This window comes from Phragmites australis, chromosome 1 (assembly GCF_958298935.1).
Source record: "Phragmites australis chromosome 1, lpPhrAust1.1, whole genome shotgun sequence".
NCBI lineage: Eukaryota > Viridiplantae > Streptophyta > Magnoliopsida > Poales > Poaceae > Phragmites > Phragmites australis.
Genome location: NC_084921.1, coordinates 30,605,796 through 30,622,564, shown reverse-complemented (window position 1 = coordinate 30,622,564; position 16,769 = coordinate 30,605,796).

Below are 16,769 nucleotides of genomic sequence, written 5' to 3'. Positions count from 1 at the left end.
GGTGGCTAAAGCTCCGAAGTGATCACAGCGACAAGCGACGGGAAAAGAGGCTACTGGTGAGGCCTTGTCTTGGTGGTTTGGTGGCTCATCCGGCTTGAGGCCTTGCCTTGGTGGCTTGGTGGCTCAAGAGCTGTGACAGAGTGCTGGCCGGGAGCATATCCTTGGTGAAGCTCCAACATAGAATAGGGGTAGTGTTTATGCCATCGATATTACAGGATAAAAATTCTTTGTGCTGAGTTTGTTTTCTCTACCGTCTTTATGCCTTCACATTTACATTCTTCCATTCTACCTTTGTGCATTTACTTTCCTAGAGTACTTTGCTAGGATTGGCAATAGGTTGCAAACCTTTTGAGCGATAGAATAGATAAATATAGAGCATATTTAGATACTAATTGCTATATATTTATCTTGTGAAGTTTTTGGAACCAATTAGAATAGTTTCTAAGTGTCCTAATTCAACCTCCTCTTAGGACGTTACTGATCCCCAACATGTTAGAAGTTACAAATCGGCATTGATGACCCGACGCGGATGACTATTTCTGTGTAGTTACAAGTCCAACACTTAACCAGAACTACACGTGAGCGAAGTTCCAAAGCAACAAGGCAAGCATCTAAACATATTTCACCTTTTACTTTGGATATTGTGGTGTCTAATTTAATATGTTATCATTTTATGTATGTTGTGCATGTTAGCGAGTCAATACCGATTTTGTGGGTAGAATCTATGTTAATGCATTGTTTTCTACCTTGAATTATTGATGATTGCCATCCTTGTAATTTGGGTATAACATTGTTAATGTCCAACTCAAAAGTTATCTGAGATGCTTAGTAATGCATAGGTCATCAGTAGAAGTTAAGCGGTGGTTTTACCATCGTTCGTGAGCTATAGGGATTAATTATTACTTTGCAATATAAATGATGTCGGGATTGATGATTTGTGAGAAGGAGACGAGATGTGAGTGGTGTCAGGGGTAGGTCGAGAGAGGAACCCGAATGCCATAGACCACTTGCATTGATTAAGCACCAACCGTTAGTTGCCATTGCCTTAAGTACTTTTCGTACTTCCACATATTCAATAAATGCACAGATGAGCCGATTATCATATATCATGCTAATGCTTGACTTGCGACCCTATGACGTGTAAGAGAAAAAAAAATGAGGAGAACCAATGTGGTGGGGAGCCGGAGGTGTCCAGGACACGCTCATGGTAACCTTGCTGCCATAAGAGCTTCTGCAAGTGGGTAGTTCCGGATATGAGAATTGTTGTTTCAGGGGCTAAGTGGATGGACCTCAATCGTGTGGGTGAATATGTACCCCTTGCTAGATATAAGAGTAATTCAAATTGCTATGCTCTCGGTTATGAGCATGCTTCTGTCCATCCGCATCAATTGCAGTTCCGATGTTGGGATGTTTGTGGTATGATGGGAAGTGGCTAGTGTTGGTTATATTGGAAAGCATACGATCAGGTGGTAGATATGGTTATGGTTATGATCTCATGATGGGAAGGTATGACTTATTAAGTTGTAGATGCTCACACTCTTGAGTTGGTAAAATGTTTTTGCGTATAAATTTATTTAACCCTGTGGTTGATTCCTTGCAATGCATCCCCAAATGCATTATCCTTAGAGTCAGGTTATTATATGTACCGAATATGGAATAAGTCATGTGATTACCTTCGTACTCACCGAGCTTTTGTCGAGTTTTGCAAGTCATGAAGAAGTAGTGTATGGTTACTTCACACCTGTCGATGTCGGTGATAGGCAAGAGTAGTATGGGCTACTCATGTTGTTTTAGGGGTGGTGCCCAAGGGCAAATGGTGCCACCTCCCTTTTGTTGTTCATAAATTTTTATTTCGTTGTGATGGGCCCATGGATCCTTCGGATATGATCAATACCACCAATAATCCTTAAATTATATAAGGTTCAATTACAAGAGCACGTGCACGAAAATTAGACGACCATGTGAACTCATTTTTCACTATTCATGCTTTATTTGATAGATTACTACTAAATTCTTGTGATATTTTATTGCTTAGGACCATGGGAGAAGCATCACAACCTTACCCGGATGTCACCCCTCGAAGGCCAAATCTAATCGGACTCGAGGCTGAGCTCTAGTCGTGGTCGTGGTAGTGGTCGAGTCTCACAACACCACGTTAGTAAAACGGATATAACTCTCTTATACGAAGTCCACTTTATGCACTCTTATACATTCTGGAAAGGTTACAATGAGCCATTTCCAATAGATATGAGCTTGACAAAATATTCCTTATAGTTTAGTTAGAGTAAAAAAAATAAGGTGTTGCGCCACCATTTTGGACCTAGTTGGGTCTTGTAATCGTGTCAGGATTGGAGTCCAGATTGTGTATGTATCTTTCCATGGCTGCACAACCCTAGGTCAACCTCCTCACGTCCCCCTGTAAATATATAATAGTCATCATAATTTCAGCTCAGGTTTAGCTTAGATTATTCTGTTTTAAAAAGTTTTGTCGTTATCAGTTTTTTAACCCGAACTCGAGTGCTTTATTGGTAATAAAAAATATTCAGATTGCATCTACCTTTTCTTGCTGGTATTCTTGATTCACTGGTAGGTAAAGCCTTTTTGATGAGGTCAACCACATCTTGGCACGGTTGATAACCACGGAGTAGTGGTGTAGTGATTGCGAGGGTTCTTGATCTATTATGATCGGAGCCTTTGAATCATCAGTATAAAAGCTCTACCAAATCAACTTATCATATTACCTACGAAAGATCAGGCATCCTTGCATCAAGTGGTATAAGAGCTTTGGTTGCCCATTAGGTAATCTCAGTTATCCCCTTTGTTTAGTTTTGTTCCATTACCTAAAGTCTAGAAAATTGCCCTACAAAAAGATTTAAATCATAGTTATCCCGCTGTCCAAACCACTTTGTGCCCTCCGCAATTTTCTTTTTAGTTTTCGCGTTGTTGAGTTTGATTCCATCATTGGTGTCTTTGTTGCTGGTCAAGTCATCATGTCCTATTTTTCTAGCATCGAGTCCTTGTTTGTTATAGCCGAGTAATCACTCCAACCACCCACTCAGGGTTCGACCAGTCACTCCGACCACCCACTCAGATTCCGACCAGTTACTCCGACCACCCACTCGGAGTCTGACCATCTAGTCGTTGCGACCACCCACTTGGGTTCCGTCCAGTCACTCTGATTACCCACTCGGGTCCGACCAACTAGTCGTCGCGACCACTTAGTCATAGTCGCCCATTGTCTCGAATCTGACCACCATAGCCAAAACAGAGGTAGCCAAAGTTCAGAGAGATAGAGCGAGTATCTTTTTATTACCTTTATACCCCTGCTCTCCAGAAAAAGTTTGTGACCTATGTACCTCACTAGTCTTAGAAAAGACAGTAGAAGAGTTTTGAGTTTGTGACCCACGTACCTCACTGGTCTTAGAAAAGACAGCAAAAAAGAAAGCATGAAGCAAAGAGCTTCAAAAAAAGAGAGAGAGAATTAAAAAAAGCATTCTGCATTGCGAATTTTGTTCCATTTTGCTTATGTCTGTTATAATTTCTGGCTTGCTCGAGCTAGTTCTAGGAACATGTTCAGACCAGCAACTGTGATGAGTATTGTGGACTCTTATTCAGCTTTGCTAATCTAATTTTAATCATTGTTATTCCTTGCTACTAAATACTATTCCTTGCTACTAAATACTGCTTGTCCAAGCTACACCTTCTCTCGAGCAGAACAGTTTCTTCCCTTGTAACTACCTCACTCGCACCTGATAAGGTATCATGAACTAGCCAATGGTTGTGCCAACTGTTGTGATTGGTAAGAACACTTGCAAGAGTGTGGTAAGACACTTGAGAATGTGTGACTCCACTTCACTTTCCACCAACTAGTAGTCAATAGGGATAATATCTTTTGTTATCTTCTGTCTACTACTAACTATGGCTGGTGACATATCAGATACGAAAGAGTGTGTTTTGAGGGAAGAACTCATAATGTTGTTGGATGATCATCGATAAACTATTAATGAGAACATTGACAAGAAGTTTGCAGGAACCAATACTACATTGCAACGACTCAATGAAAGCATTGCAATGGTCAATACATGTTTTGATCAATTGGTTAATCCGCCACCAAATAATGGTCGAGTTGATCCTCATGGTGCAGCTCATGAACAAGAGGAGTCTGTCATAGATGATAAAATTTTGAGGAAAGGATGTGACCCCTTTGATGAACGATAAAGGAACCGATTGAACTTCAACCATCAATGCATAAGAGGTAATAATTTTCAACAACATAACCAACGTATTAATCTTTTGAGGGTGCTTATGATGCTGAAAAGTATTTACATTGGGAGATAGCGATAGAACAAAAGTTTAATACTCATTTAGTTCCTGAAGTGCATAGAGTTAGGCAAGCCACTAGTGAATTAAAATTTTTGCAATCAGCTGGTGAAATAAGGTATCCATTGACGAATTAGCACCTACTACATAGAATGGTTTAAAGGTTGCTATGCATAATAGATTTATTTCACCTTATTTTAAATTTGATTTGTGTAAGAAATTACAGCGCTTAAACCAAGGTGATAGTTCTATAGAAGAGTATTATCAAGAGCTACGAATTAGCATGTTGCATTGCGATATTATTGAGGATGAATAGGCTGCAATTGCACGATTCAGGACATAGTCGATTACAAAGAATATGATGGCATTCCTAGGTTGTTCCAACTTGCATGTTTGGCAGAAAAAGAATTACAGGGATGACAACAAAGGCCAAGGAATAATTTTGGAAGCTCGACTACTTCAAAATCAATGTCGGGTCAAGACAAAATAGCCCCATGTTTAGCTTCATGGTCTGCTACCCCCTTCTCGAGTAGGGCGCGTTCAACAGTACCCTCGATACCATTACACGCTCCTGAGGTAAGCAAATCTGCTAGTGTGCAGGCTCTAGTGAAGAGCTCTTCTTCGGTTGCTTCAGCTGGTCACACGACTGGATTATTTACCACCGATGTAAGGGAATGGGCCATGTCATGAAGGATTGCTAAATTCAGCGAGCGTACATTACAACAGAGGACGGTGGATAAGTAAGTGCTAGTGATGTTGAGGATGAATATGCTCTTGCAGCTAACTTTGCAGGTGAAGTGGACGAACACGAGATAGCCATCGAACACGAGAAATAATTTGGTGCTGCTGCCACAGAGAACTATAGGTAACTCATTGTGCAGCGAGTGTTAAGCACTCAAATAGAGCAAGCAGAACAGCTACAACACCATAATCTATTTCAGATGTTCCTCGTAGTCAAGGATTACCGTGTTCGCATCATTATTGATGGAGGGAGCTGCAACAATTTGGTAAGTTTAGATTTGATCGAGAAGCTTGCCTTGCCGACAAGAACTCATCATCACCCTTATCATATTCAATGGTTCAACAACAACGGTAAGGTGAAGGTAATGCAAATGGCTAAGGTGCATTTTTATATTGGTTCATACCATGATTGTGCTGATTTTAATGTAGTACCTATGCAAGCATGGTCTCTTTTACTAGGTAGACCATGGGAGTTTGATACAGATGCAACACATCATGGTACAAGTTATAAGTACACACTTATGTATAAAAAGAAAGAAAATAACATTTTCTACCTTTAACCCCTGCTGAAATTGTGAAATGTGAAAAAGAGATAGGTGAAAATAAGAGAAAAGAGCATAAACATGAATCTGAAATTCAGCAAGTAGCAAAACAAATTTTTCCACCCAAAAAAGGAGAAGGCGATAGCAACTTCTAAGTCTGATGGAATTAAATTGAAAGGGTGTGTTATGCTTGCTACAAAATCTGATCTTGCTGAAATTTATGACAATGAGCTGCCATGCTATCCTTTGATATGCAAAGATGCTTTAATCTCACTCGATGATATATCTAGCTCTTTGCCTCCTATTGTTGCTACCTTTTGCAGGAGTTTGTGGATGTTTTTTCTAGCTGAAGTACCCCCAGGATTACCACAAATTTGAGGAATAGAACATCAAATTGATTTGATTCCGGGAGAAACTTTGCCAAACCATGCTACATATAGGACCAACCTGGAAGAGACTATGGAAATTCAATGACAAGTCCAAGACCTTTTTGATCACGGGTATGTACAAGAAAGCCTTAGTCCTTGTGTTATTCCTGTTTTTTTGGTTCTTAAGAAAGACGGTAGTTAGCGTATGTGTGTTTTGATTGTAGAGCTATCAACAATATTACTATAAAATATCGACATCCTATTCTTAGGCTAGATGATATGCTTAATGAGCTAAGTGGTTCTATAATTTTCACTAAAATTGATTTGCGAAGTGGTTACCTCCAGATTAGAATGAAATTTGGAGATGAATGGAAAACTGCATTTAAAACTAAGTTTGGCTTGTATGAATGGTTAGTAATACCTTTTGGGTTAACTAATACTCCTAGATCTTTCATGCGATTGATGAATGAAGTTTTACATGCTTTCATTGGAAGATTTGTGGTGGTATACTTTGATGATATCTTGATTTATAGCAAGTCACATGAGTCACACTTTGATCATCTACGTGCTGTTTTAATGCTTTGAGAGATGCACGCTTGTTCGGTAACCTTGAAAAGTGCATCTTTTGCATGGATCGAGTCTCTTTTCTTAGCTATATTGTTACTCCATAGGGAATAGAAGTGGATGAAACAAAAATTGAAGCCATAAAGAGCTAGCCAACCTCTAAGACTATTACTCAAGTGAGAAGCTTTTATGGTCTTGCGGGTTTCTATCGATGCTTTGTGAGGGATTTCAGCACCATTGCTGCCCTATTGAATGAATTGATGAAGAAATGAGTGGTTTTCAAATGGGGATCTATACAAGAAAAATCATTCAAGTTATTGAAAGAGAAACTTACCCATGATCCTTTACTCCAACTCCCTGATTTTGGTAAGCCCTTTGAGCTAGAGTGTGATGCTAGTAAGATCAGAATTGGAGGTGTGTTAATTCAAGAAGGTAAACTTGCTGCTTATTTCAACAAGAAATTAAGTAGGTCAAGTCTGAATTATTCTACCTATGACAAAGAATTGTATGATTTAGTTCGTGTCTTGGAAACTTGGCAATATTACCTATGGCCTAAAGAATTTGTTATACATTCTAATCATGAATCCCTGAAACATATTAGGAGTCAAACTAAATTGAATAAACGACATGCCAAATGGGTCAAATTTATTGAGTTTTTTTTCATATGTCATAAAGCATAAGAATGAAAAGGACAATGTGATTGTTGATATGCTTTCTAGGCGTTATACCATGTTATCTCAACTTGCTCATAAGAGTTTTGGTTTAGAGACTATTAATGACTTATATGCTGCTAATTTAGACTTTAAAGAAGTGCTTGAACATTGTAAAGAAGAGAAATTATGGAATAAATACGTGTTGAATGAAAGATTGTTCTATTATGCAAACAAGCTATGCATTCTAGCTAGCTCAGTTCATCTTTTGTTGTTACAAGAGGCGTATGGAGGAGGACTGATAGCACATTTTGGAGCAAAGAAGACTGAAGATGTGCTGGCCACCCACTTCTTGGCCAAAGATGAGACGTGACGTCGAGCGCTATGTTTTATGTTGTACCACTTGTAATAAAGCTAAGTCTCGATTATATCCACATGGTCTTTGTATATCTCTTTCTGTTCCTAGTGCACCATGGGAGGATATTTCTATGTATTTTGTTTTAGGACTGCCTAGGATAATGAATGGGAGGAATAGCATATTTGTAGTTGTGGAGAGATTTTCTAAAATATCACATTTATACCTTGTCATAAGACCTATGATGCTATAAACATAGCTGATTTGTTTCTCAGAAAAAATCATTTGACGACATGGAGTGCCTAATACTATCATCTCGGATCGTGACACAAAATTTTTGAGTCACTTTTGGAGATCAAGCTAGAATAAATTGGGAATGAAGCTACTATTTTCTACTACATGTCATCCGCAAATCGATGGTCAAACAAAAGTTTTCAATCGTACATTATCGACCATGTTACGAGCCATTCTAAAGAAAAATTTGAGGATGTGGGAAGAGTGTTTATAGCATATTGAATTTGCTTACAATATGTTGGTACACTCCTCCACCAAGGTAAGTCCGTTCCAGGTAGTGTATGGATTTAATCCCCATGCTCCTATTGATTTGCTATCTTTGTCTACTTTTAAAAGACTTAATTTAGATGCTAAAAAATATGCTGAATTTATTCTTAAGTTGCTTGAAATAACTAAAAACAATATAGAGAACATGACTGAAAAGTATAGGATTGCTGGAAGTAAAGGTAGGAAGGAAATAATATTTAAACTGGGTGATTTAGTTTGGATGCATTTAAGGAAGGGTAGGTTTCTAGAACTAATAAAATCAAAGTTGATGTCTAGAGATGATGGATCATTTAAGATAATTGATAAAATCAATAACAATACATACAAATTAGACCTACCTATAGATTTTATGGTTAGTCCCATATTTAACATTTCAGATTTGAAGCCCTACTTGGGAGAAGAAGAAGAGCTTGAGTCAACAACAACTCCAATTCAAAAGGGGGAGGATGATGAGCTCATGGCTCCTTCGGATATGATCAATATCATTAATAATCCTCAAATCATATAAGATCCAATTACAAGAGCACATGCACTATAATTAGACCACTAGGTGAACTCATTTCTCGCTATTCATGCTTCCTTAGATGGATTACTACTAAATTCTTGTGATATTTTATTGCTTAGCAATGTGGGAAAAGCACCACAATCTTACCCCGACGTCATCCCTCGAATGCCAAGTCTACTCAGACTTGAGACTGAGCTCTAAGTCATGGTCATAGTCAAGTCTCAAAACAACACATCAGTAAAAATGAGCATAACTCTCTCATACGAAATCTATTTTTGGTGATATTGAATATTCTGGAAAGCTTACAATGAACCCTTTCAAATGGATATGATTTCGACCAAATATTCCTTATAATTTAGTCATAGTCAAATAAGTAAGGTGCTACGCCATCATTTTAGACCTAGTTGGGTCTTATAATCATGTTGGAGTTAGAGTCCAGATTGTATACGCCTCTTTCCACAGCTGCATAACCCTAGGTCGACCTCCTCACATCCCCTATAAATATACAGTAGTTATCATAGTTTATACTCGGGTTTCGCTTAGATTATTCTGTTTTAGACAGTTTCATTGTTTATCGGTTTGTTGAACCCCAACTCGAGTCCTTTATTGGTAATCAGCAATATTTAGATTGCGTCTACCTATTTCTACTTGTGTTCTTGATTCGCTGGCAGGAAAAGCCTTCTTGACGAGGTCAATCGCGTCTTGGAACGGTTGATAACAACAGAGTAGTGGTGTAGTGGTTGCGAGTGTTCTTGATCTGTTTTGATTTGAGCCTTTAGATCATCAACGTCGAAGTTCTAACAAATCGACTTATCATATTACCTACGAAAGATCGGACATCCTTGCATCACGTTGTGCAGTAACTTTAACTGACTAGGAGATGAAACTGTTGTATTTTGTTCTCTTAGTGTTCGTTATTCTATAAATTGTTAAACTTGTGATGACTTAAGGACATGTAATATAATTACATTACTCGCTTTTTATCATACCTTGATGTGATGAAGTTTGTTGTAAAAACGTGTGTTTCGATCTTGGATATAAAACATATGCCGAAAGTATGAGAATTAGATTCAGATTAATCGTTATTGGTCGCAATCGCTGTGATGAGATATGGATTAGCACTTGGTGTGTTAAAAGACGGGTGTGTGCTACCTCTTATTTTTTAAATGATTATCCTAATAATTAATCTGAATACAATTTAGATGGTCCTCACGCTTTCCAAGCTGCCAGATGGTGTGCACCATTAGCTGTCGCCGCCATGCACCATTACGAGGAGTCATGGAATAGTTCCAGCACTTCGCGAACTGACCCGTACAGAGTTGTTACACCACATGGAGAAAAACATGACGACGAACGGGAGATTCACCTCACCCGACAGTTGCTGGGAAGAGCTTCATTGTCATGGATGGCGACGGTGTGGAATGGCTGTTGGATGTGCTACGCGGAAGCGGCGACATGAAGAACCCGATGCGGTTGCGGTAGGAAAAGGCAGGTGCCGGCGGCACCAGATCTGAAGACGGCTCGCGATTAGCAGCAGCATCTAAGAACTCGCATGGCAGTGTGGCCGTCGACGATTTGCCGTTGACAAAAAAAATGGAAAAAAATCAGTTGGGCGACGCTTTTCATGAGAGTCCAATGAGACAAGTCGTGGTTTGGAGATGCGTGATGTGCTTTGGGCTTGAAATTTTCCTACCACTGCCTCATCCAAATGAGCCCACGGGCTAACCTGGGATTCTTTCCACGGGAGGTGGGATGTTACACGTGGATCAGCCCGCGATCCCTGTCCATCCAAACGAACCCTGAAATGGATGCCTTGAAAAGAAAAGAAAATCTATGAAAAGGATAATTGGAAGGAAGTATCAGAGTATGCAAACTATATGTTGGTGTGCGTTCACGCGAAAGATAACTTATGTAATGTAAGTTGCCAATTAAACCAAAAAAATGTTGTAAAACTAATAAAATCCAAGCTATATGCCTGTTTGACATGGTTTTTACTTCAGCTTCTGAATAGAAAATGTTGAATCGCCACTAAAACAATATAATTCTACAACAGCTTGCCTCCGAAGAAGCCAGAGACAAACCCCAACATGTGCAGAATTTGTGCATTATTGGAAGAAGTCTATTTGACCCTCTCAACGCTTTCCCCAATCCGATTTTACTCCTGCAACTGGAAAACTAGACACACGACCTCCCTCAACTTTGAAACCGGATTTTTTTCCCTACATGGTTTTAACCCTCATTTTATCTGAGGTGGACACACTCAGCCCGTCCATGGTGGCAACTTCCATCTTGATAGAGAGAAAATGATCAGGCAGGATCTGCCTCTCCCATCTCGAAGCTGATGTCATGATTCAGTGGTATAAAGAACTGAAGAAGACGTTCAGATTTGCACACGTGCGCTTCGACATTTTTGCTGACATCATCACACGCCACTGTAAGACTGATGGTGCCTTTTGGCAAGTCGCTAACCCACTATCCGTCACTGTCCTGTTGAACAGGTACATTTGATGAAAAAAAATCTAATTATCTATATTTTAATATAAAACGTACTAGTTATTTTCTTTTCTATGTCCACCCATTCAAGTATACATAGATCAATTTGTACCATCGGATTGGTTACATCTAACAGTGATGGAGGTTTATTTAGGAATTGTTAGGTTAAAACGGTGCCCATTGAAAACATAATCCCCCATTTTCGCTGTAACTACAGAAGAAAGTCTCTCGCCTTCTTTGTAGGAATCATTGTCAAATCGTTCTTGTGGGACACAGGATATACCTTTTTGGAGTGATACTTTTTTGGCTTTCTCCGCTTGCCCATAGGCTTCATCTAGTGCTGCGACCTTTCCTCGTAGTCCCGGTGTTTGATGATATCAGTAAAACCCTGTGAGAGCAACAACTCTGTGATGTTAATTCCAAACGGGTTGCAACATGTGTTTAAGGAAGGAGCACCGACTCACTCAACTTGGGAGGGTAGAAAGATTGATCCAAAATGCTAGTGTGGCAACAATTGGTCCTACTGTAATATTGATTCTCCTAGGAATTTCATGGTGGCAAAAGCAAAATGTAAAGGAGTTTTGTTTCCTCCAGAAGTAGTATCCATCTTAGTAGGTCTCATGCTTGAAATATTTACTTGACATTCTGCTGAAGGACTACCATAAGGTACAACATCATCAACAACTATTATGGAATACCCATCTACCACCTCTATCACTTTTTTCAATGAATTTTTGGTCATAGATTGGCCTTGTGTTTGTAATAGAAGGCTTAAATCAAGTCCATATCCTTAGTTTCTCCTTCTTAGCATGAGATTGGCATTGTTTTATTTTGTTTCGATTTCAGTTCCATGGATGTGTATGCTCCACTCCATGTACTTTGCAAATTATTTTCAACATGCCCTTTGTAGTGTTCTCATCACATATACAATGAACCAAACATGTTGTTGAAGTTGTCTATAGCCTCCAACATAATCCACAATTATCTATTAAGAATTCTTGTCTCAATGATGTGCTTAGACTCTATCTCTCAAATTGATCTATTGGAATTTTTGTAAATATTAGCATGCGCACTATAAGCTTTTGTGGTGCTATCATTGGTGCTTCATCTTTCCACACTTCTCTACTAAGAACTCGTGTCTCAGTGAAGTGCTTAGCATATATCTCTTGAATTGATCTGGTGAAACTTCAGAAAATAGCATCATGTGCTACATAATTTTGTGACGCCATCATTGGTTCTTGAGTTTCTATTGATGCTTCCCCATCACATCATCATCATTAGCAGTTTTAGTTTCAGCAACCACACTCGGGATGTGTTGTTTCATGAACAATAGATGGGTAGGATGAGACTACCATCTCTACTTGGGAGACTAGAGAGAGGAGCCGAGAGAGTAGAGAGAGAGTGGAGTGAACGAATGAATGGAGAATTGACCATCTTGCCCTCAAGTGCTCTTTTGTAGATGAGGGGGGCATAACTACCTACGAGATATTTTCACGTGCCAATGCGCCAGTTAAAAAACCAGAGGCATAAAGGTCATTTGTCCTTGTTACATTGTAGCAAGAAACATTGTTGTCATACCATATATATTGTGTTTCAGCACGTCGCCAAGGGTCACTGCCACCCCCCTCTCCGCCGATGATAGGTTGCGGGTGCTTCAACTGCTACAAGAGCTTCTGGGCCGTGGCTGCCGCACAATGACACCGCCTTTGAGGATGCTACAGACACCGGGGAGGCGGAGGGCGGCGAGGGAGCCTGGATCTCATCGGTGAGGCAGCGCAAGGAAGAAGAGGGCATAAGGGTCAATTTATGTCTGTTGCCACATCGGAGAGAGAGAAAATTACCACGTGGCGGAAAAAGGTGCTCAAAGCAAAACAGCAAACCTTTGTGGGGACCAGTGGCATTTGGGAAGTTGCCATCCCTAAGAGCTGGAAAAAATTAATTAACCCTGAACAGATGGAATGCCTGTCTTCCCATGGATGCATGTGGCTGGTACACCATCAATGTAAACCTAGATAAAAACAAAAATCAAAGGTCAAGTAGACTCAAATAGTACTTCCATCATGAACAAAGCTGCACAATGGCCTCAAAAGCCTTCCCTTTCATCCCAGCAACAAAGTCCTTTGCTTGCCTTTTGCGCTCCCATGATCAATAGGGTGTCGTCAGAGGGCACAACCATGACACTGCCCTTAGCCACCCCAATGCTGCCAAGTTGTGGTTTCCATGGCTGAAGCAGTCCTTCCCTTACCGAGCATGGTGGATTTATGAGGTGGACCCAAGCCGACAACATATACCTTCACTGCCGGCTTGTTAAATACTTGACCTTAAGAGCGTAGTTCAGCAGTGGCCACTCACTATGTGAAAAATGGACATAGGAGACACAGTTTAGTGACGGGTCATTACGCGACCCGTCACTTATATCACCTCGGGTCGCGCCCATTTATAGACCCATCACTAATACAAGATAACAGATGACGGGTCATAATATTACCCATTACCAATAACATAAGTGACGGGTAATAACTAAACTCGTCACTTATGATTTGGTCATAGGTAACGGGTAACCCTGCAACAGTGAGAAGTGACGGGTTATGTTATGACCCATCACTTATAACTTGCCAAAGGTGATGGGTCTCCCTAGGCCAATTATAAGTGGCGAGTTATAATTCAACCTGTCACTTATGACTCTTAATAGGTGAGTAAGTGACTCTTAATAGGTGACGGGTAACCTTATCACCCGTCACCTATTACTTAGCTCTGTTTTAAGAGCTGGTCAGCCACTATGCGGGCGAACAGTTACTGCATAGTGCCGCCCTCACAGTAGCTAGCGATTTTCATCGGCTTCTCTACTATTCTCCAATATCTTGTTGATTTGAAATTTGAATTGGTGCTAGGTCTTTGAAGGTTCGCATCTCCCCCTTTCCTCCTCCTTTCCTCTCCTCTAAACCCTAATTGGTAGATTTGTTGTGCTTTGAGTTGTAATCGACTGTTTTGCATGATTATCCAAAATCTTAGAACAAGTGAGTTGTATTTATGTTAGATTTGATATTAGATTTGCCCAATGTACCGCGAGATGTCACAGATCTAGTGTATTTGTAGGGAATTTTTAATTGCGTTCTTAACCACAAAATTAAGGTCATTGTTAATGAAGAATGAATATTTTTACATTAATTGTAGATGACGGACAGAAGTTGGATGCACCTTAATACCTGGACTTGTTTGAAATACCTGAGCGGGGTGAAGCATTTTATGAGTGCTGACTTGGCGGATTAGAAAGATCATGGTAAAATGGCAATGTATTGTCCGTGTCGCGACTGCAGGAATGAAAAAAAGTTCCCAAAACGAGATAATATCCATGCACACTTGGTCATGCGTGGATTTAAAGAGAATTATACATGTTGGAACAAACATGGTGAAGAAGGCCTTAACAAGAGAGAGATGGATCGGGCCCTCCATGCCGACAGTGTGGATCAAGGACTTACACCCGGTGAAATAGATCATGATCTCATGGATGAGGACATATTAGGTTTGAATGATAATGATCTTGAGGATTTTGCGGAGAATGTGGACCAGATGGTGCGGGATGTTGAGCGGCACGACGAGTATAACAATGGTGAGTTTGCTAAATTCTAGGAATTTGTGCGGGATTCCAAGACACCCCTTTATCCTAACTGTAAGGAGAAGTACATGCGGATATGTGGGAACCTAAAGCTTCTACAGCTGAAGGCAACCCATGATTGGATCGACAAGAGTTTAGAAGCATTGCTGGATCTGCTAAGGGACATGCTATCGGAGGGGAACTTGGTGCCCAAGGGCGTCTACGACGCGAAGAAGATAGTTTGTCCTTTAGGACTGGAAATAGAAAATATACATGCATGTAAGCAGGATTATATCTTGTTTCGTGGAGAGTATGCATAGCTGGATCAATGCCCCATGTGTGGTACCCATCGATATAAGCGTAGAAATGATGGTGGTGACGGGGACGAGGGCAAGAAAAGTAAAGGTGGTCCTAGAAATGTGGTGTGGTATTTTCCTGTAATTCCCCGTCTGAAGCGTCTGTTTGCTAACAGAAAGGAGGCTCAATTGGTGCGTTAGCATAAGGAGGGTCGAAAGAACAATGTAATGATACGTCACCCGACAGATTCCGCTCAGTGGTGAATCGTTGATTCTACATTTGGTTGGTTCACCAAAGAATTGAGAAATATTATGTTTGCTATGAGCACAGATGGCATGAATCCATTCGGTAACATGAGTACCTCACATAGCACCTGGCATGTTGTATTGTCGATCTACAACCTTCCACCCTGGCTTTGTACCAAGCGGAAATACATTATGCTGTCGATCTTGATATCAGGACTGAAAAAACCTAGCAACAATATAGATGTGTACCTTATGCCTTTAGTCGATAATCTTAAGAAACTCTGGTCGGAAGGCGTCAAGGTTTGGGATCAGTACAAGCAAGAGTACTTTACCTTGCACACCATGTTGTTCATCACCATCAATGATCTGCCAGCACTTTGTAACTTCTCAGGTCAGAGCAAAAGAAAAGGTGAAGCTTACCCCCAGTGCTTAGATGACACATGCAGTTTGAGGTTGAACAACTAAAAGAAAACAGTGTACATGAGGCATCAATGTTTCCTTTCCAGGAAGCACCCGTACCAAAACATGGACAAGCAATTCGATGGCACAAGGGAGAAAGCGTTACCTCCGAGGCATTTCAGCGGGGAAGATGTCCACAATTAGGTTAAGAATATCAATGTTGTCCTTGGCAAACAAAATCAATCCTCTAAGGATGATGAACAGTTAGGAATGTGGAACAAGAAATCAATACTATTCGAGCTAGAGTATTGGGAAAAATTAGATGTTCGCAACTCTATCGACAACATGCATGTAAAGAAGAATATCTAAGAGAGTCTGATCGGTACATTGCTCCAAATGAAGGGAAAAGGAAAGGATCATGAGAATGCACGAGCTGACCTTGAAGAAATGGGCTTAAGGCTGGAGTTCCATGCATAAGATACGGACAAAGGAAAACACCTACCCCTAATAGCTATCACTCTCTCCAGGAAGGAGAAAAAAGAATTTTGTGAGTTCTTACACAGTGTCAAAGTTCCCTCCAGTTACTCATCCAACATCGCAAGACTTGTCTCAGTGAAAGAGCTGAAAATTAATTTCGCCATGATGAAGTCCCATGATTGCCATGTGATGATGACGTCACTGCTTGCAGTAGCTATTAGGAACATCCTCCCAATAAAGGTTCGCGAGGCTATCCTGAGCCTGTGCTTTTTCTTCAATGCAATTGAACAAAAGGTGCTTGATCCAGACTCGCAGGAGGAGCTAGAAAGAAGACACGTTGAGACTTATGTATTCTTGAGGTGTATTTCCCACCATCCTTTTTCGATATCATGGTACATCTCACTACTCACCTTGTGAAGGAGATACACTACCTTGGCCCCGTGTTCCTGCATCACATGTTTCCATACGGGAGATATATAGGTGTTCTCAAGTCGTACGTAAGGAATCGAGCCTTTCCTGAGGGATGCATCGTGCAGGGTTACGTGACGGAGGAGGCATTGGAGTGGTCTGTCAATTACATTGAGCCAAATAACCCAATTAGCATGCCTAAGTCTCGCCATGTGGGGAGGCTTGCAGGTGTGGGAGTTTTGGGAAAGA